Source organism: Cyprinodon variegatus, unplaced genomic scaffold, assembly GCF_000732505.1.
Source record: "Cyprinodon variegatus isolate N-32 unplaced genomic scaffold, C_variegatus-1.0 Scaffold404, whole genome shotgun sequence".
In the NCBI taxonomy this organism is placed as follows: Eukaryota; Metazoa; Chordata; class Actinopteri; order Cyprinodontiformes; family Cyprinodontidae; genus Cyprinodon; species Cyprinodon variegatus.
Genome location: NW_015150857.1, coordinates 645861 through 669189, shown reverse-complemented (window position 1 = coordinate 669189; position 23329 = coordinate 645861).

Here is a 23329-nt window from a genome sequence, read left to right as displayed (position 1 = left end):
GGGCGACATCTGCACGGGCGACATCTGCACAGTGTCCTTCGGTTTCCAGGAAACATACATGAAAAAACACTTTTCTGCTTAACAACATAATTTATTGATACAGCACCTTTTTGCTTATTCATAAAAATGAATAAAAGAAGCTAAAATGAGTTTAATAATTTTGATGAATGTACGGACAGCCTGCTATGAGAGTTGGTTTTCTATTTGATCGAAGTTTAAATTCCTTACGTTGTCAGATATGTCATGTTTATCTCTTTCTCCTATTTTACCCAATGCATCTTATTATCACTATGACTTTTATAGAAATGACATTTAGATGGAAGGTATTGGTGTTTTACAGTGGCATTAGAGAGACCTGATAGCCATGTTGTCATATCTTCATATCTGGCACTGAATTGTTTGCTCAAAGGGTAATATGAGCTGCTATGATGCAAAACTGATGAATGAATGAATGAATGAATGAATGAATGAATGAATGAATGAATGAATGAATGAAAAATAAAAAAAACATAACTACTGATTAGTTTATGAATTACTTACTTTCCTTAGAATTTTTGAATTAAATTGAATGATTTATGGAACCTGACACCAATAGAAGCTAAAATACAAGCAAACTGCAATGACTAAAAACCTCATTTGTATAGGCGCGCATATTTGGCAGACGTGTCACAATAATTTCTGTATGAAGGATTATCAATGAATGCTTTCAATGAACCAATCTTAGTTGATAATGACAATACCACAGACAATTACAAATAAAATGTAAATGAGGGATGAGGTTGACAATCAAAAGTATAGTATTAAAAGTTTTGAGGAAAAATATGAATGTGCTTCAGATTTGGCCATTCTATTGGACTAATGTTAATTTATACATAAAAAAAACATTTTTGATGTGTAGGTGGGACCATTGTCCTGTTGGGACACCCAGCTGGGCCCAGGCTGTGGCAGTGTCATCAAATTTGAACACCTAAGACAAAAAACTCTGTGGAAAAAAACTGCAATCATCAAAGCTGCAGCCGATCATCTAATGGAAACAGCTGGAACACTGTTCTCACAGCAAAGTGAGTCTGACATCAGCATGGACAGAGAAGCTACCTGCAAAAAAATGAACAACCTGCTCCAAAATAGATGCTCTAAAGCTCAATCGAAATTTTTACCTTCCCACATGGACAATCCAAACAGCCTCAGGAGATAGGCTTTAAGGTCAGAGGAGAGAGAAATCAAGGTGAGATGTTCAAAGTGAAAAACCCCTAGTGCCAGTTGTCAATTATGGAGGTGGTAGCTTCATGCTTTGGAACTGATAATATTACTTCAGCAACACAGCTGTATTTGATTGTGAATTAGTAGATCAATCAACAAATATTTATTTTACCTTTTATCAAAGGCAAGAAGTTGAAACAAAATGGTTGTAGCAGTGGGACATGAATCAATATGGCTTTGACTGCAAGTTTCATATATGCTTAAAAAAGTTAGATCTTAGTTGAACTAATTTAAATAAATTCAATGATTTCCGCTGGGAAGAGTACTCTTTCTAGACCCAAGATATCCCAGGTATCATATCCTCCTTTGAAGCCTCTTGGGAGTGTCTTGCAGAGAGGTCAGTCTGGAAACACCTACACTCTTTCAACAGTGTTTAATATTCCATCCATATAAATATTTATCTCAGGGATTGTGGCCCATCAGATTAAAGTAACTGCAAAATGACAAAAATAATTATACATCTTTGAAGAGATGATCTACCAAAGACATCTCCATGAAACGGCAAAGCGTTGTCAAAAAGATTGAAAATCACCACAAGGATAGTTCCCAAGTGGCTACAGAGAGAAAACGTCTAATACACAAACCAATGAAATAGAAAATTGGTTATTATTAGACTCTAAGCAGTTGGAAAGAGATGCACAGCATAGATAAATACTCCTAAAACAACAACACAAAATACGGCAATGATCAGAATTTAAACAAAATGGACAACAAAACGAAACTAAATGTCTCCGAGCATAACCATCATAATGCATCCCTGGAATGTTTCAACATTCACTGATTTATAACCACAACTTTGAAGTATTTAATTTATATTCTATGTGAAAGACCAACATTAACTAGATCATGACTGTGAGATGAATTCAATTATTAAAACATCAAGTTCCTCACCAAGAAAGACCAGCAGAGGATGTACTTCATGTGGCAGCTGAAAAAATTCAACCTTCCAAGGACAGTGATGGTGCAGTTCTACTCCTCCATCATTTAGTCCATCCTCACCTCGTCCATCACAATCTGGTACGCTGGTGCCTTCGCCAAGGACAAGCGCAGACTGTAGCGTGTCATCCTGTCTGCAAAGAAGGTGATTGGTTGCAATCTTCCATCTCTCCAGGATCTGTACCCCTCCAGGACTCTGAGGTTTGCGGGAAAGATTGTGGCTGATCCCTCACACCCCAGCCACCAACTGTTTCAGTCACTTCATTCTGGGAGGAGGGTGCAGTCCATCAGGACCGAAACCTCACGCCACAAGAACGGTTTCTTTCCATCCGCTACCAGCCTTATGAGCAAGGCCCAGAGTCCTCAGTGAGACTGACACTGTCTTTCTCCCGCCCCAGTTTGGGTCCTAGTTAGGGCAGCAACAACGAATCAATAAAATCGATAAAAATCGACTTTTAAAAGCGTTGGCAACGAATTTCATCATCGATTAGTTGTGTCGCGCGATTAATGCGTCATCCGCTGCCGCCGTCATCACATCCACTTGACTGAAACAGGGGAAGAAAAAAAAATACGGCAGAGCGAGCCAGCTCCGCAGGTGCAGTTTTGCCAACTCAGCGACTTTTCAGATCCCTCCAGCGACTATTTTTCAAAAAAGCGACTAGCAACAAATCTGGCGACTTTTTACGGTGTCACTGGCGGCTTTTGGAGACTCTTATGTGAAAGCATGTATCTTTCCTACTCTACCGTGGGGCGCCTCCCCGACCCCAACCCCGTTCTCCCGCAGGAGTCCCTCTCAGCGCTGCAGTCAGAGCCGCAGGATGTTTACCCTCAGCGTCCAGACTAAAACGAAAAAAGTCGTAACATGCAACTTTTGTAAAAACAAATTAACATGGCACGGAACCACCATGTTTGTTTCGTTTTAAAGTGGGGAAAAGTAACATTAGTTTCTCAGGTAGCTCATCTGATGCTTTCCTTACCTTGTTAGTAGGTTACAGACAGTGATAAGGTTGGCTACTTATTTTACTTTTAATTTCATTTGAATTAGCTTAAGCAGCGTTTATATTTACTTTATAAATAAATTAACTTGCAAATTATGAGGGCAAGGCTTTTAAAGTTTAAATCTTCTGGCAAAGATAAAGTAAAGAAGATCCTGCAATTTATGGAAGTAAAGCAGAATAAAATCCAGCAAGATCAGTAATATGTCAATTAATTATATGCCGCATTTCCATGTAAATATCTGTCTTTGGAGGATGTGTTTTTTAGCACCCCCAGTTTTCTCATTTTTATTCCAAATACAATTTATAATTTGAATCACAGGGCTATTTTTATCTCTATGGTTCAGTATTTTCTCAAGTAGCAACTTTAACTGCTATACTTTCCTGTCTTAAAAGGCAGAACTCTTCTAGTCTAAAAAAAAAACTAATTTGTTGAAATGGGGGGACCTATTGTTTGAACCCCTTAGGAGCTTTTAAAAACAAAAATGTCTTTTTATGCACTTTATGAAACAAAGTAGCCTATATTTTGTGGATGTACAGCTACATTTCTCAAGTAAGTTTGCGTAGTTTTAACACAAACGTTTATTTTTCATATTGCACCAGTACAGTTAATAAGCAACCGGTACTTGTGTGCTTGTTTGTTCTGTCTAAAATGTTTATTTTGGAATAAAGAGATTAATATAAAAAATATTTTTTGTCCGATTCATTGATTAATCGAAAAAATAATCGATTTTTTAAATAAGCGTTAGTTGCAGCCCTAGTCCTAGTAGCTACACTGACGTAGCATCTCCAGACCTCCTGCTTTACCATAATGCACAATCTACTGTATATATATATATATACTATATATAGCTATACACTATATTTTGTATACAGTATATTGTATGTTTTATATTGTATATAACTGTAGATCCTGCAAGTCAAATTCCTTGTAAGTGTAAACCTACTTGTCAATAAATCTGATATGTGATTTACATTTTTCAACTAAGAAGAGCTTTAATTTGATCATAATCAGCCACACCGAGGGGCTACTTCAACCACTTTTTGCAAATGTTAAAGCTACATGTCCTTTGGTGTAGATTTTAGTCCTATGGGGATAAATTATTGGCTGTATAGTTTAGACTTAAAAAAAAAAAAAAAAGGAACAACAATAGAAAAGAAGTCAGCTGCCTGAGTTAGATTTTAAATGTCTGACAACCTTTTGGAGGATAAAATTATTAAAATGGTACAAAACATAAAGAACCCACAAGGATTTAACTTTGAACCCAGAGCTCTACTGTATCAAATGTATAAATGCAATTAAAATCATGGCCATAATTAAACCTGTGGACAAAGCCAGGGCCCTTTTTTGAGGAAACATACCACCAAAATAGACAACATTATACAAATGTCAGCTCAGCACCCACTCTTCAAATTTAGACTGACATTAATTCTCCTGTTCTTTAAAAAAAACAAAAAAAACAAAAAAAACAGCTCAAGCTCAGCCAGCTTCTAGGCATCAACATCCATTTTTAATTTTTAAGATTCTCAGCTGGATTTGTCTCTGACTGCAGTCGAAACAGAGGAAACCATACTCCAATATCTAGTAATTTACTGCCGTCAACAGTTTCTCTATAGGAATAGCTCTACTTACAGTATCTCCATCCACAAGCATCCCTGCAGCCTCAGGCTTCCATTCCAAACTCAACAAAATACACTGAAGTAAGTGTTAGAATAACACATGGATAAAATCAGGAAGGCAGTAAGATCATAATCTGGGGAAACATGTGTCTAGTTAAAACAGAACAGGCACAAAACATCTTTAACAGGATTACAAAGAAACAAGCAAATTGAAAAAGCATAGCTCTATGATTTGATGTCATTGTGATTCGAGTAAACAGATTTATTCCTTGTGAGAGAATGTGATATACAGAGCAGGATGCATGTACTGATTATGGATCTGTAGTTGTATATAATACATGTACCTGTCTGCAATTCTCTCTACTTACATGTTATTCTCCTGGCTTTAGTCCATAACACTGGTGGGCTTGCTGGGATCCTTTGACAAGTTATGCATTGGAAAGCAATAACATTCAGGGATGGGGGGGGGCAGTTGGGGGTGAGTGGGGGTTAGTATTTTACAGCATCCCATCTCTGTTGGCATTGAGGCTGTTACAACATTGCTGTTCTCATTTTCATACATATTGCCTCCTCTGTCTTTCCTGGATGCACCTCAACGAAGATTCGTCACAGAAAGAAACTGTTTTCTTTAGGAAGTACCTCACTGTAGTCAACACAACTAAAATGGCCCCTTTGAAGGGATCTTTTATTTCAATTCCAAAAGGTTGAAGTTTTTCAGGTACTTTTTTCAAATACACAGAATCCTCCAGAGGAACCAGAGCAGTCAACCTACAATGATTCCAACCAAAGGAATCGACCATAACCACCACAGCACAAGCTCTGAGCTTTTGTTTTTTTTTTGGTTTTCTTCTGTGCTTTAATAAAGAGTGAAACATATCAGATGCAAAAAGTGAAAGCATGACTTGTTCCAAGAAAAGATTTTGCACTGGATATGTACATATTTATAATTCAACAGTGTGGGTTTTGGGAAAATGACATAAATTCAAAGACTGTACAAAATACTACCTGCAGTCCTCAGCAAAAATATTGAGATCCTCTTAACTTTCAGCACACAAACTCTTTCGCTTCAATGAAAAACATCATGAAGTAGGGCAATTCTGTGACGCAGAGGGAATGATTTAAAACCCTTTTTGCAAATATTTGAAAAGCGGTGTTTTTAAGCTTAAGTGGCCATTAGCTTTCGAACACATAAGCTTTAGCATGCAGGAGAGAAAATGGTCCATCTGATCTCATCTGACCAGACCACCTTTTTCTTGTACCAGCTAAAGACAGGCACTCCCACAGCATGCTGCAGCTGGCACTATGTTTGTTGTTATTAAGCGTTTTTAAAGGTCATGTTTGCCCTTGATCATATTTTAAGCTATTAGTTTGAAGGGGGCTAAATACAAATGCTCGTAATGCTTTTTTCGTTTTTTTTTTTTTTTTAATTGTGGTTAAAAGTTCTGGGTTAGGTTCTGTTGGTTCAGTGCATTACATTTCAATACAATACACTGATTTCTGTGGTTTTAATTGCAGTAGAAATAAAAACAAGGATAATATAGTTTTAAAAATGTATTCAAGGGTTTTTGAAGCCAGTGACGTCATCTCATTTCAAGTTGTAAAGAGCATAAAGAGTGGAATCATAAAAATGAGTATAGTGTGGAAAAGTGTGTCCTGTCCAAGCAAAAAATTGTCACCTAAAACTTACACTGAAGGTAAAAAACTGAAAGGTTGCTGACCCTATTTCTTAGTGTAATCCACTGGAAAGCCTCAATGTTAAGCAGTAAACTAGACCCTGAAAGGGGATGATTGTGTGGGATTATAAGGTGTTATCAGATAACAGCATGAAATGACAACATCATAGACGTCCACTCTGAACCCCTCGGGCAAAGACTGCTGCTTTAGATAAAAGCTGTGCCCACGCGCTCTGTGGAAAGTGACGGGATCTTCACATTCCTTGGATGGTGTTTACCATTAAAGACAGCCGGACAGAGACGGAGATCTTTCTCTCTTCTGTTGACTTTCATGTGCTGGTGCAGCGTTCGTTGTTTAGCTGGTTAGCGAGTGGAGAGGACATAATGCTGAAAATAACATATGGTGGGTGGAAGTGTTTTCCAGTAAAAACTCCACTTTGCAGTCCTCCTGACACGTTGGCACTTTCCAGTGAGTTTATTGCGACACAGCAGTTTGTCCCTTGAAGCGAAAACAAAGGAAAAGGTATTGCACCAGGGGGAGCGCACTAAAATTAGACTAAAGCAAAGTGCAGAAAAAAAGTTTAGATAAAGTCTTACAGCTACTGCAAAAATGGAACAATAAGAGAGACAATATGGATGAATAAATAAATACTAATCTACCAAAAAAAGAAAAAGAAAATCCTTTTTTTTTTTTCTGGTATAGATAATTATTCCCTAATAATGCACATGAATGCACATGAAAAGAATATAAAGATGTGGTTGTCTCTTACCTTAGCCCACGTATCTTCTGTGAAAGTTTCCTTTGTTTTAATGAGTTTTATGCATGTTTAAATACCCACAACACAGTTGGTTACCTGCTCTGGACCACAGCAGCAGCAGGCTCAGTTAGCAGCTGGCAGCTAAATGTAGTGGAGCCTTTCAAAGCAAATATTTCCCTCAGGACTCGATGGAGGCAGGAAACAATTTACGGAGAGTCATATAACAACTTAAAAGGGGGAATGATATGTTGCTGCTGTGTTGCTACTTATTTCCACTGACCCTAAGCAACTCCTCAACAAAAAAACCTTTGTTGTTTTTGTGAAGCTGATAAAAATATGCTTGGTGTTAAAGGCAAAACTCTAAGGGCTGCTGTAAAATCAATATTTTCACCTATCTTTAAATGGAGCTTATGATTTATGATCATAATTACTGTAAAGGTTAGGTAATATTTATCAAAAATACCCATGTTTATCAAATTTCCTTCATAAATGTTTTGCAATGACCTCTAAATAAATAACCTTTTTTGTAACCGTTTTTCAAAATTAAACATAGATTTACATTCAACCACTTTTACTCGATAAATTAAAAAAATTTAATCCAGTGCAACCACTTTTTTTTTTGTTTGTTACATTTTTTTTGATGTGGAGACTACCATGAAAAAAAAAACACTGGATAGACTTCTGTTATACAAATAAACAATTAGAATATTACAAGGCAGAAATAAATGCAACAATTCACATATAGCAATTGTTTCCAAGATCCATAAATGAACCGTGGAAAATAAAAAACAATTAGAAGTAGGCTACAAATCAGTAAAAACTCTTTTAAGCTGTGCTCTAGTTTTAAGGGGTTCCGAAATAGCCAGCAACAAGCCATAATGTTAGATTTGGCATTGTTGTCTATTGCAAAAAAATATTATTTTTGTATTTTCTTAAAATTTTTACAAGGTACAACCCCCTTTTCATAGTTATATTGGGATATAATCTGATAAAAAGACTCTAAGTAAAGTATAGCTGTGATTGTTAATATATAGGATACAAGACATAACATCAATATCTGAAAACTAGTGAAGTGTAACATGCTTTTTAGGACAGCCACTTTGCATAGATATAATGATCTCAAACCAGTTCCTTACAAAATTCAACGAATAGTAATTTAATCAAGATAATTTTCCTGTGAATGGTTCAGAGGTTTGTTGGAGAAAATGAGCAAAAAAAGAATCATACTGGACAAAGCTACGGTACAGAGATCCACAGCTCCCATGGGAGAATCCGTCGACAGGAATACCATTAGTTGAACACACATGAAAAAATCTGACCTTTATGGAAGAGTGGCAAAGGCAGTATAACAAAGGACTTGTTTTCATTTTACAGCAAGTTTGCGGCAAACACATGGCAGAGGATCCTCTAGTAAGATGTGATGTATATTTTACCTTTAGCTCTGCATGCAAAACATATGTTTTGCAACCACACAATGAAGCAAAGTGGGGACAGCATCATGCTATGGGAGTGCTTTTATTTGGCTGGTAATAGGGGATTTCATGGGTAGTAGGTTGAAGCTAAATACACAGCAGTCCTAACAAGAGAACGTGTTAATATGAGGAAAATGGATGTTAATGGGTGAGAATTTTTGCTTCCACCAGAAGATCAATGTTAAACATACATTCAGAGCTGCAATACAGGGTTTAGATCAAGGCCAACGTTTTCTATTTCAATGAACAATTCAAATTTTAAACCTAGTTAATATACAAATGACTGAGACTGACCCCTTTGGTTACCTTTACAACCAGGAATACAAAAACAAGTAACAGAAAAGATCCTCCTGCCCATAGAGGGTGCTACTGCTGCTGTTGGTGAGATGTATCATGTTCACTTCCTGTTTTGACTGCTGAGCTGCGTTGTTGTTCAGGCTTCTTTTTTTCAGTGATATCTCTGTATCTCAGTAACTCTAATTGACCTGAAGGACTTTAAAGCAGTGCCTTCTGCAGCACTTCTCTACTGACCACTTGTTGCTTTCTGGTAGTAAGGAGTGAAATATCAGCTGTGCTGCTGCCATCAACACCTTTGTTTATAGATGTTGGAGCTTGGCCTGTTTTCAGTGTAGTCCTGTTTCTCTGACTGTGACTAGCTAGATGTGCTCTCTTCATTGTCTGAGATGGGAGCTGGATCGAAACTTGGCTGCCTGGCTGTGTGTTTCCCAGACAGGGGCCGCCTATAGAGCTGATTGACAGTTGCCTTTTCTATATCTCTGCCTCTTTCCCTATGTCTACTTCTGTCTCCTTGAACCCTACTCAGCCTCGGCAGATGGCCGCTCACACTGAGCCTGGTTCTGCTGGAAGTTTCTTCCTGTTAAAAGGGAGTTTTTCCTCTCCCCTGTCGCTTCAAGCATGCTTATTGAATTATTAAGTGCTTTGAAATGACATGTGCTGTGAATTGGCACTATAGAAATAAATTCAATTGAAATGAAATTGAATTGATTGTATGCCCCAAAAACTGCTGCTCATTCAATCTGACTGAGCCTGAGCTACATTGGGAAAATGATTGGGCAAAAACTTTGTTAGAATCATAAAAACATATATGTCGGCTATAAATGCAGTGAAAATTCACTAATAATATAACAGGAATCATGAATATAATTTCATATCACACCTTTAAAGTGTTTTGATAAAGGTATTACAACTACTTCATCATGCATTACTCATGTATGTCTGTCAACATAAAAAAAAACTCCATGAAGTCGGTGGTCATCACAGGAAGAAACGTACAAGGCTCTCTGAGAAGAGCTGTAGGACTTAATTCCGAGTTGTTGTCAACAAATTACTTTTCTCGAAAATAAAACAACTAATTTTAATTTCATTCTTCTGAGATGATAATTCTTATTGTGCACCAAAAGGCAACCCTGCTTTTTCTAAGGATGTAATTATCCTCTTTTTTTCTGGTATAATTATAAAAAAAAAAAAAAAAGGTAAGTCTTAGGAACAAAAGGAGAAAACATGCATACTGAAAACTGCAGACCTGTACAGTTTTGGTAATCACTTCGTTATTATGCTGTTTTACTTCTTGGTTGAAATCTGCAATTACAGTGTGAAAAGTTTAAAGTGCGAAGCTGGAAACCTTGTATACAATCATGTCACATTCAAGGAGAACCTTAATGGTAGTGTAGTCTTCTCAAGGCAACCCATGACATTTTGAGCACACTTAAATGTGTGACTTTTTTTGTGTAAAAAAAATATTAATTATTTTTTGTTTTTAACATTTTTTCCTTAATTCTCTTGATTAGCTGCAGGGATTGCTCTCTTCCCTGCCACATGATCATTAGTGAGGCTGGTCAGTGATGTTGCACAATCAGCCCTTGCAGCCAGTTTGGCTTCCAATTTGTCTCAAAGGTGTTTGATGGGGTTGAGGTCAGCGCTCTGCAGGGATTTTCATTTCTTCCGCAGCAAACCGGGGAGAACCATTTTCTTTTTAATGGAGCTTGACTTTGCCCATGGGGCCCTTGTCATAGTGAAAAAGGAGAGGGCCTTTGTAAATCTGCTACGGATCTAGATAACACAGCGTTGTCTGAAGTGTGAGGACTTTCCAGGTAGTGAAAATGAAGCAATCAATCGATGAGACACTGTTCATCAGAACTTTCTGGTCACAAAAACGCTCCATTTTATTTGCATCCAAGGATAACAGTGTCCTTATTTTAAGCTTGTAAAATAGAGAATACCTGCAAATTAAAGTATCATTTAAATACAATTTGCAAAAATAAGCACTTTAAAGGCTAGTGTTGTTGCTAAAATCCAATGCAAACCACAATTTTCAGATATCCATCTGTAAAAATTCTTAAAAAGCCTGTATTTTTCCTTTCACTTCACAGTTATTGCTACTCTTTGTTGGTCCATCAAATAAAATCTCAATGAAAAAATGTTATTGGGGGGATTTCAAGATGACAAAATGTAAAAAAAATCGAAGAGGAATGAGTACTTTTGAAAAACATTGTTCCTGCTAACAGCTAAAAATACAAAAGAGACGGTACTGCAAAAGAAAAAAAAAACAACTAAAAATCTTTTCTTTCTGCCTTTCATGGCGTTAACACCCACTGACTTTGCCACTACTTGCTTTTCCTAGAGAGCCTCATGGAGAAGAATGTACTCGGTAAGGGGTAAAAAATACTGTTAGAATTTAATATGTTGTTGCTATGAAAAAAAGAAAGGAATATATATTAACAAGGGCATACCCGCATTCCTCATTATAAAGCTAAAACACACTCACCTCCTAATTCAATAGTGGTACAGTACTGATCCCTGCTTTCATAAAGCAATGCAGTGCATGAGGAAGAAGTACTACAGACTGTGCTGCTGAGATAAAAATGGGAGTTCTAAAAACATTTCACCCTCTGTTAGTTTTCGCTCTATACTCCAAGCTTCCCACGTTCTCTGAAACATACTTTCCTTCAAATCATTTAGAATTGACGCATGCACAAAAATATGCTGCTAGCAGCAGCTGGGATTGAAGAAAAGAATATAAGAAAACCTTTTAAATCCATACACAATCTTTCCAACTCATAACTGAAGGAGTTTAAATTGAAGTTGCTTTTTTGTGTTGCTTTTTGTTTTGAAAATTGTTATGCCTAATTGTATGCATCGTTCCAGATGGAGTGCAGCAGGTGGAAACAGCACAGATGTAAGTAGAATCGGTGGAGGTGTTTGCCGAGGGAGGATGATGTTCTTCAAAGAACTGGAAACAGATCCAAAGCCACAAAAATTACGGGGCACAATGCCTTCGCCTGTTCAGCCCTTTTGATCCACAAAATTGACCTTGCATTCGTTTCTGACTACAAAGAGCTATTTGTAAGTTGGCAGCTATTGAGGCTGAAAAATGTCCCGCAGTTCTCAGACAATCAGCCCTGTGGAGCTCTGACCACTAGCAGAGCTACAAGATGGACTCGTCTGGCTGTGCTGCTGCCACTCAGCTGTCAGGCTGTCTGGGCAATCAGTGAACTGTTGCAAACATTAGAACATTTTTTGTCAACCAGCCTCTGAACACAAGAGTGCAACAAAGCTGACTTACAATGCATGAGGAGGGAGGTGACACGAATCCAACCAGAGCGAAAGCAACCTGAGGAAATGTTAGCAGAAAGGATGAGAAAATACTGACTCTAAAAGAAAAAGATAAAACCCGAGAAATGCATATAATCACATAGAGTTAAAAACATATTTTTGCATACATTTGATAAAAGGACAGATAATAGCTTTTGTTTGTTGGTTTACTTGTTTATTAGGATCCCCATTAGTCATTGCCATTCTTCATTAAAAGCACTTTTTTTTTTTTTTTTTTTTTTACAAATAATTATATAAACGTTACCGAAACTAGTCACACAACATATCAATTAACTACTAATTCAGACACAAGATAATTTTCAAAAGCTCTTCAAAGCTGTTATATTTTTTTTACTTTTAAGAAAGTTTTTCTAATTTAACTAAAAATAACAAACACTGCTTCTGCATGACGGAAGAGTAAAACACATTTAAAGCATGCCTTGTGTTAAGATTGTAAAAACACAAGGTGTTTCAGATACTACAATATTTTTGAAAAGACAAAGCTGTGTGACTAATCTGTTACTTTGGAGTTAATTGATTTACCAAAATGTTTGGTAATTAGTGTCTGTTGTTAAGGTAGTATGTAAGTATGTGTTTTTTCACACTTCATATTCTATTAGTTTTCCAAATATTTGCAGTGTCAAGGTCAAGGCTTGGGCAGGGAAAAGATAGGGGAAAAAGCCTTAATTGATGCGAAATTAATTCTGTAATAGTAGCACAATTTATAAAAAAGGAAAGAAATGAAAAAGAGAAAATCATTAAAACAAACTGTCTCACAAAGCCATTTGATTCATCATCCCACTTTATTTTGTGTGTTGCAAAAACTATAATTACATTTTCACAGTGAACCTGACAGTGCATTGAGATTTGTTATTTTTAACCTGAGGAATTGCTTCATTGCACTGTCTGTAAATAACAACTGCTGTTGATGAGCCATAACATAAAATAAAAGACACTCACACAACACAATTAGACAGCTTCTCTGGTGTTGATAGTTAAAAAAACATTAAATTAAAAGTCCCACCCTGAACTATGACAGCCTTTAATGGCTGTCTGTGTCCAGGTATAATTCTGTGAATTTGTTTTGGTGGATAGTTATTGAATTTCTGGAAGGGAGACAGAGAATTATTGATGAGTATACAGAAGCAACCTAAGGTCAAGATAACAGAAAATAAGGAGGCATATAGGAAGAGGCTGGAAAGGAAACTCCACCAGAACAGCATCAGAGACATGTGTTCAGGGATGAAGAAGATCACAGGCTTCAAGCAGAAGATGGATCAGACAGATGGAAGTCTGGACAGAGTCAAAGAACTGAACACATTCTTCGGCAAGTTCAGTTTAGGAACAAGCTCAGCATTCTTCTCTCCTACCCAAAGTCAAATAGATATCTTGCATTAATTTGACCCAAAGCTTCCTCTCACAGCTAAAATGTTTCATCTTCCACCTCTGCCTGGACCATCCTGCTTCTGTGTGCTTCTTCTTAGCCAAATCAGAGGATGGTGTTGCTCCCTAAACCTTCCATGTTTCTGTCTCTAGAAGTCAAGTAAAGAGGAACCCATAAAGATTGAGTAAGGCCAGGTCCAGATAGTCCCAGCTCCAGTCCTTAAGTTATGTGCACAGCAACTTTACATTCTACAGCATCTCTCTAACCTTAGCCTTAACCAGGAGATCGTGTTCAGCTGTGGAAGACCTCCTGCCTTGTTCCAGTGACAAAGAAAATTCAGTCAACACTCCTTAATGACTGTAGAACTGTTGCCCTGACATCCCACATTATTAAGGTCCTACAGAGACTTCTGTTGGTCAGTCTTAGAAAGAAAACAAACAGCTATCAGGACCCCCTGCAGTTCAATTATCACTGTGGAGTTGGAGTTGAAGATGCCATCATACACTTGCTTCAACAAGCTTTCATTTAGACAAGGCAGATGGCACTGTGAGCACTGTCATGTTCTCACAAAGTAAGTCATGACATGACTTACTTTGTGAGAAACAGCAGAAGACTGAGGTGGAGGCATCTACGATCCCCTGGATCATATTCTAACTGAAAAACAGACCACAACTTTTGAGACTGAAGAGTTAACTTTCTAATAAGGTAGTTAGCAGCACGGGAGGACCACAGGGGATGGTACTCTTACCATTCCTATTTACTACTAACACTGTTCTGCAGATTTATTCTTTTTAAAGTAATAGTTTTGATTTAAAAAAAAAAAAAAGTTGTAGCCATTACCCTTAAGGTCATCAAACAAATTGGACTGCATACACATAACTCTAAAGAGGTAAAGATATGCATCAAAGGTATAGTGGAGGATTTTTGAAAATTTTGGAAAAGATCCGCTTTAAAAAAAAATGCACAAGCACAACCCTGTTCAAGGCTCCCGAGAGGTAACGTCTATTAAACGTGTGCAAGAGCGTCCACAAGCCCATTTCTCCTCATGCACGCTCAGTTTAAAAGTTGTTGTTTGCATCGCTCATACAAGTTTACTTTCTAAAAGACTTGCAATTTTTCCACTATGTCAGAGTCACCACCAGTAAGTGAAAATTGGGCCGAGCACATAGGACAGTCTTATGTAAACATATCACCAGAATGATTAACAATTAGGAGGACCACTGATTTTAATGATCCACCCAGAAAAATAACATCGTCCACTATACCAATAATAAAGAAAGGGTTCCAATGTCATTTTTAAGACTTTGAGATTCCAGCAAAACAGAATGGTTGATATTATTCACAAATGGAGAGAATATGTAACAGTTTGACTGGGTTAAACATCTTGATCATACACAAGACTTGCGGGAAGAGATTGTGTGGCATTATGAGAAAAATCAGGAGTTTAGGTTTTGGGCCGAGGTCACACTTTTAGCCAACGTGTGGCACAACCAAAAACAGGGAGTTTATGCTTGAAACCCCCTCTATATAAACAATTTACCAATGTAAAGTGGAACAGTGATGCCAAATGTCATAATGGGCTTTAAAGATCTGACCCACATGCAGAGAACCACTCAGAGACCAAGGGTAAAAGTTAACTAGTTTATTGAGGGTCAGCAAAACACATATGGAGAGAGATATTCTGCTGGGTAATACTGTTGGACCTCAGCGGACTGGTGAACCGGAACCAGAAACTCTGAAGGGGAGATCACAATTATCAGTTCAGGGACCGTGGGAAAAAAGACAGAGGCTAGTACAGAGCTGTCAAACTGGTTCCAGAAAGGGCTGTGTTGCTGCAGGTTTTCTTTTCAACCAAGCAATAGCACACTAGACTCCAGTCATCTCATCAAGTCATCATCTTCAGATTGGACTCTTGATGAGATGAATGGATTCTAGTGTGCTATTGATTGGTAGGAAAGAAAACCTGCAGCCACACGACCCTTTCTGGAACCAGTTTGACATCCGTGAGCTAGTATATTGTTTGAGAGGCACTCAAGTTTTGGGGGGCTCTTGGTTATTCCTTGGATCCAGTTTTTGGGGTTAAATCCAGAGAAGAATGAACTCGTTAGAGAGCGGACAGGCAGACTAATGTTGGACCCAGAGGAGTAAGGGAGAGGACTGTCATTTGGTTTTCCAGAAGTGGACTTGAACGGATCATGTGGAGGTTTTCCCCTTGCTCAGTATGACTCAGGTAATCCTTCCGGGGGGGCAGAAGGTCCAGGCTTATCCAGTGATACAGGAAGACTTCCTGCCGAAGAACAAAGACAAAGCAAGTTTAGACTCAGAGAGAGAAGGCTAAGGTTAGACTTTGCTAATCTCAGTTTGGCTAGTATACCCAATACTGGCAAACAGTCTGGCGTCGAGGTAGTGACAGCCCGCTGCTCAAATGCTCCTCTGGCAAAGACCCAACGAGCCGCAGGTGTGCAAGGAGGCCCAATGAGAACAGGTCACCATCTGGTGGTGAAGAGAAGAAAAACACAAAAAAACCCCCACACAAACTGGAATCCTAACACCAAAGACTTCATGACACTGCTCGGTACCAAGACCAGCAAATCCAGGTGTTGGATTTTAAGGGAGTTGCATACTTTTCCACAAAAAAAAAAAAAAAATTCTTTCTATATCGCACAAATAATCTTCAATAAAATTATTTCTGATGGGACCTGAAACATTTTAGTATAAAAAAAAAAACAAGTTAAAGTAGAATACATTAGTAAGAGAGGGCCAATACTTTTTATGGCAGCATGTTTGTCCCATCATGAAGTAGTTTTTCAGTTAACAAAATCACATGAAAAAAATACTACTCAGACAATCACAGTTCTCATCCAGAAGATGAAGTGCCCATCCCTTTTATCACTTTTTGTTAAGTGGCATCAAAAGCCTACTGAGTCTTTGTTTGCATTAAACACAGCTGTTACACGGAGAGTAAGCGGGTTTATGGAAGTGACATTCATAGTCCACTGCTATGAATAGAATAGCTTTTTTTTTTACACTGAGATCGGTGGACAGATGCTGTGTCCTGAATCAAACATGACAGGGAAAAAGGGATTGAGAGACAGTAAAAATTCATACATGAAAGCAACGGGGCAGATTAAAATGTCTCTAGACTCTGCGTGTTTGTCTTTGCACAGAGATTTGCTAAATGCTTGCAAAAGAAAGTAATTCCTGCTTTACAGGTGTTGTTGAAAAGGCCCCAGGATTACTGTAACCTCAAGAGTGCTTTTTCCATTTCATCATCCAGGACAAACCAATCCCAGCTGAGAATAACTGACCTGCTTTCCGTTTGACAGAAAACTTTCCTTTAGGATGATGACAAAAGGGATTGTCAAAGGACAAACTGATGTGTACAAAATGAGCAAAGATAGAGCAAAACATTTATTCAGACATAGAGAAATAGTATTTTTGTGGCCATTTTGCCATTATCAAAATGGATAAACTTCTAACCACCTCACACAGGATTTAGCAATTCAAATATGGATAGAACATCAAGGTATGCTTTTCTAAAAATACCCCGATTGCAGTAAAAACAAGTAATTTGTCCAAAAGTCCTAATGTTAAAGAGCATCATTGGAAATCTTTCAGGGTATCTGAACGATCTGAATAAATAAGGCAAAACCACAACTAAAAGGAATCACAACATATCTATTCTTTCACAAGACATTTAGCTTTATCAGTTTTGTGAGCAGCACAATATTCAAAAGTGTTTCCTAAAAGATGATCTGAAAATAAACAACACTTGTGCCACCTTCAAAGTTCAAAGGAAAATAATTCATGGTATGTTATCATGTGATACATGCTGTGATGCTTGGTGGAGCATAAAATCGTCCTATTCAGGGAGTCAGTCGCTTTCTCAGAGCATCTTTAATTTAAGATATGCATATTGGAGCATTTAGTGCAGAAATGGACCATTAAGGTACAGAAGGTTGCTGCATATTTCAGATGTGCTTCCACTCCTTAAAACCTGAAATCAGATAATTAAATTATCTGCCTTGCTTTTTTAAGGTAATCCCACATTTTTCTTACATCTAAATAAGGATTTATAATTTATAATTAAAATATACTGATAATTTTCCATAAAACATAATCTAAAACCATATCAGAATTTCCTTTTACATAACTAAATTTTATTTTTTTTAAAGTTTTCTAAAAGCAATGAAAAAAAAACAAGAACCTCTTTATAACAAGCCTATCTATGAATTAAGTTTAAATCTCTATTACAGCTGTTTTTATTTTCTTTATTGATAATTCACTGTTTAGTTTGGATTTTAAACTTCTAGTTTGGGATATTGTACCTATATCTGGTTTATGCAGGTGTGTGAGAAACGTTTGTGGGCAAAATTCAGTTTAGGGAATGGACAGAATGGCAATGTATGGGTATGATCCAAATAGCCACTTCACCACAGGACAAAATACAAAAAAAAAAAAAAAAAAAAAGCTGATTTGGGAGCGTTAACAAATTGTCAAAATGAGTTGGATTTATCTTTTTAATTCATGAGGAATTCATATAAAATAATTCAATAAGAAGAACGAGCAAGCGACATATTTTTTTCCTTGAAGTAGAGAATTTATTCAGGTTGAGACCTCCAGACCTGCGTCAACCTCATAATAATCTGCAAAGCAGTACTCTGTAATTTGCCTTTGTTTAAAGTGCTGCTAATTTGCTGAATGAAAAACAAGTGCAGCTGAAATGCTTAATCAATTTGCTGCATTTGTGGTAGAGGATTGTTATTACAGGCTCCTTCAATGCGCCAAGAGATAACCGACAGCTTCACTGTCGCTTCTCTGTTCAGCAGAGGAAACTGACTGCTGATACAGTGGAGAGCTTTGCAACATTCATTGTTCTTGTCACGTGAAGTGCCACTGTTTATCCAGTAAATTACTGCTCGCCTTAGATCTTCCCCTTTGATCTGAATCATTTAAAGGCCTAATGAGAGAAACGCTTCTGATGAACACTTTTGAAGGAGGGATTCTGTGATGGTTGATAGCCATTTATCAGCATCTTAATTAGGATGTTTTCAGCATGCAGTACGCTCTATATCACAACAGAGGTTAATGAACTGTGTTTTAAATAAAGCAATAAGCTCACGAGAATATTCCTGTTACAAGCAGAAATGTGGAGGAGCTAGCAGGAACATTTTGTTTCCAAAAACGGGGTTTGGTTGAAATAAAAAAGGGAAAATTTCAATTCCCTCTAAGTGCTTGAGAGTTGGACACACTAATGGTTTTGTGCTGTTTTTTGTACCATTTCAATTTCCTGTTAAATTAAACAGCTGTGCTGGTTGTGAAAATATTCGTACCTATTTCAGCGATCATCTGTAGCTTCCTCTCTCACAGTTCTTCAGGCGGGAACCTGCATGGGCATCTACTTGAAAAAGCCTCCTTTTGCCAACAAAATTATGAAAATCAATGCTGATTTTGTACTTGACTGCAAATCAAGTGTAAATTAAGTCAGACCCCTGCAGTTCCCCTCTGATTCATTTGGGCTGTGGATTTTTCTCTTAAAGTCAATTAAGTTATTCATTGCCCATTATTTAATGATAGTAGCAGGAAAAATCCATAAATGCCCCTGACCGGTGTAGACCTTCAATCCAGATCAAAATTCTGAATCACCGCCTCCACAATTCTTTGTGATTCTTAGAATCTTTCTCAAAGGATGGATAGTTTGGAGTCTTTGAGAGAGAAATGCTTTGGATTCTTTTTTAGGTACCTTGCACTAAAAGCAGACAATGTCCACCTTTACCTCAACCTTAACCCCTTTTCAAAAATTCCTCTGGTGTTGGGGACACATCTTTGTCTTATGTGTGATTTATAGAAGAACTTGCAGGAGAGGTTGACTCCAACCAACTGCTGTTTCACCTCTGAGTCATAAAGCAAGGTAGTGAGTGCCATAATAGTGAACTAACAAAGGGTTGGTTGAATTTATGGCTATAAGATGTAGTATGAAGATAGATTATATCTGAGGGAAATCTCTAGCTGTTGTCCTCTGGGTCAACTACACAGTTTTTAAGGGAGACACCCTTCAGAGGTGTCAGACCCATGCAAAACTGTTAACATACATCAAATAACACACATCAGCTGCTCTAAGATCAGGACGCTTAGTGATTCTGTTTAGAAACATCAACGATTTTGATCAAACTTTCCAAGCCTGGAGTACTGCAGTGCATGGTTCTGTCTCAGTGCAAATAAAACATGAGTCTAATGTGTATCAAGGCAAGAGGCAACGTACAAACATTAATTGACTAGACACACCCCGGTGCTTCCGATGTGCATTCCTCTTTAGATGTGTCCTGCTACAGCGCACCTTGTTCAAATGATTTCATTTCCTCCTCAGCATGCCATCGAGTTCTGCAGAAGCCTGTTAATGACCATAGATGTTCAGCAATGTTGCTATTGACCAAAATTTTAAGATTTTCTACCTCACGACAGCCCTACAGTAACAGGTGAGGTAAATCTGATCCTTTTTTTCCATTCATGGTAGAGAAGTAATATAAAGTAACAGACACAATAATCTGTTTGAGGCAGAAACCTCTGCAGGAGAGAAACACAGTGACAATGATCATCTGACAGAGGATGATTATCCATGTGACTCACTAACCTGGTTTGAAATCTGCTCTGGCAGCCCCTGAAGACGAAGATCAAGCAGGAGACCAGATCTGGGCAGACAAAGGGAGGCAGGATAATCCAGAGGGCATAGTTGAAGCCGGTGTCAAGGACATACTCAGGATTCAGAACCAGATGATCAGAGGTCGGAAGAGTTTCTGAAGGGATGTCCAGGTCCGTGACAGGAATCAGTTCCAGGTTAGCATAACAGGCAGAATCCAGCAGGAGTCCAAAGTCAAGTCAGGCAAACAGATCAGAACAGGAACAGGCAGGCTCAGAGGTCAAAAGCCAGAGCAGGCCAGGCAGTGGCACTCAGGTACGCTAGAGAAACTCTCACAAAAGGTTTGAGAATAATCTGGCACTGATGGCTGGTTAGAGGGCTGGTTAAATAGAGGATGAAGCAGGTGGATCAGATAAGAGGTAATGAGAAACTGCGTGGAGCTATGCAGGAAAATGAAATGAAATGAGTAATCAAGCCAGTCATCAGCGCCATTATCATGACAGTTTTAGTATTGCTTGCACTGCTAACTGCTAATATAAAATGCTAGAGATAGTTGAAGATGAGTAATTTAAATCATTGTTTTTTTTTTATTTTAAATTAGCAGAATTTTTGAAAGTTAACATTAAAATTTGACTGATATATTCTGACTAATGTCTCCTCCTGTTGAATTAGATTAATGACAAAAGGAGGACAACTTCATTCACACATTTTATACACAACCGGTATGACAAAGCAGATGAAAATCTTAAACACAGAGATTTAATGTATTTGTACAAAATTTGCTGGCAGATACTAGCAACAGGTGAAACATTTATTGTATTTTTGTGCCCAAACATCTTTATTCAGAGCTAACTTTACATTTGGTCCAAATCAATGTGCTTTTCATTAAAGCATAAAGATGTTAATGTCAAACTTAACAGACATGTTATCTGTTTTACAATTACTTTTATATTTACATTTACCTTGTTATTTTTCCACTTTATTCATCACCTTTTGCTGTATAGTCAAATCTAAATGCATCTATGTAGTTCTCAAAGCATCTACGCCAACTTGTTTTATGCGACTCTGTTCTCATAGCTCTGCCTCAAAGAGGAGATAATATATTTCAAGAAACTCCTTGGATAAGGCTGAATGGAAAATAAATCAATAAAACTCAAATGGGAATTAAGTGGCTAGCTTTTATCCTTGACAGTGCTGCAGTTTCTTTTTTTGTTCCCTCTTTCCCATAATATGAGCTGCACTGAGTTAAAAGCGTCTACATTTATGTTACAAACTAGAGTTGCTTCAATTGTAAACATTTACTTAAATTCTGAGCATCTATAGACATTTTTTTTTCCTTTATAATTTTGCGTAAAATTACTCATTTAAACCACAATGTTCTGACAATGCCTGAGTCCGGTTCTCTGGTCACCCCATCCCAGCACATTCAAGGTCACACCGCCATGATCAGGTGACTTTAATGCCATAAAATTTTTTTTTTTTTTTGCTGTAATATCACTGTAAACTTTACTCAAACATTTTTCGATTTTTTTGCTAGCTACATAATCAAGAAACTTTCAATCAAATTAAATGTTAGTGTTTTACATTTTATTTCAATGATTTACCTCATTGATGCATAGGGAAATGTTTACTGTCTGAATATGGCTTCAAAAAGTGGTTTATATTTAGTCAATAATAATCTTTAGCCTTACAAATAACATTCAGAACCAGAATCGCTTGAGCTGAAGAGAAATTACGGTAAGCGAAAAAAAGAAAACAAACTACAAGAAATGATGGAAACAAGAACAGAGACCTAAAAAGAACAACTCCTAAATCAAGACATTAAAATAACCATAAGGAAAAAAATTCCAAACAAAAAGTAAATGTGCAGTAAACAAACCAATACTAAGGGATCAAAATAAATAACAAAGAGAAAAAGCAATCTGACACATAAAAACAAAATTAATAGCTAAAAAGAAAATATAAATCACAACAGCAGAGAATTACCTTCATGTTATTTAATCATTTGTATTTTTAATGGATTAATTATAGGACTTTATCAAGTTTTAAAACTATGTGCTGTTATTAATATTTTTGCATGTTAACTTAAAGCTTATATAATATTAAGGGACAGCTGTAAAATGGCAAAGTGTTTAATTAGATTTAAGTCAAAATAAGACTGGGTGACATACTTCACTTTTGAATGCCTTTTGCTAATTTGTTTATGGTGTTAACTAGCATTTGTTCCTAATAAAGTCACCAATACTCACTGAAAAACAGCCCGCACACTGTTGTTGTTGTTGTTGCTGCTATTATCTGTTGCGTAGAGGAATTGCAAACATTGTCAATTCTGCCCTCCGGCACAGGGCAGAAAATGGATTTTAATGAGGACCTCAGGCAGTCATGACTTTATTTATTTCTTTTTCTAATGATGTCATTTACTCAGTACTTTTGTGCCTTGAGGTGTCTAACCCATTGCACACATAAAGGAGAACCTCCATACCCGCTTCTTTTAAATATGACTATTTTCAAAGTGCAGAGCTAGGTATCATAGCATAGAGGGTGAAAACACAAATCAGATTCTCCAAAGGCAATAGCCGCAACACAAGTTCCATGATTTGGTCTGGTGCCAGCTAACCAAGAAGCCTCCTGGCTCTCCAGCTGGCTACTCGGTTGTTTGTGCTGGAGGAATGACCACGAGGATCCTGTTGGCCGAGCAACAAGCTCTCGGTCTCTTCCCAAACTGTGGGCTCCCAACGCGCCTACTGAGCTGCTTTAAATCATGGCCTCTGATACTGGAGAGGTATCAGGGAATATAGTAACAGATTGATGCTGAGGCGGGCAGACAGTGACAGAGAAAGGCAGATGGACACACACACACTCTGATATTCACATAAATGCAGAAGCACACTGACAGTACCCACTGCTGTGACTGTGAGGGAAAGCGTGACTCTTTCAGTTATGCTGTGGGGTTATCGGTGACCAACAGAGCATGCCCAGATC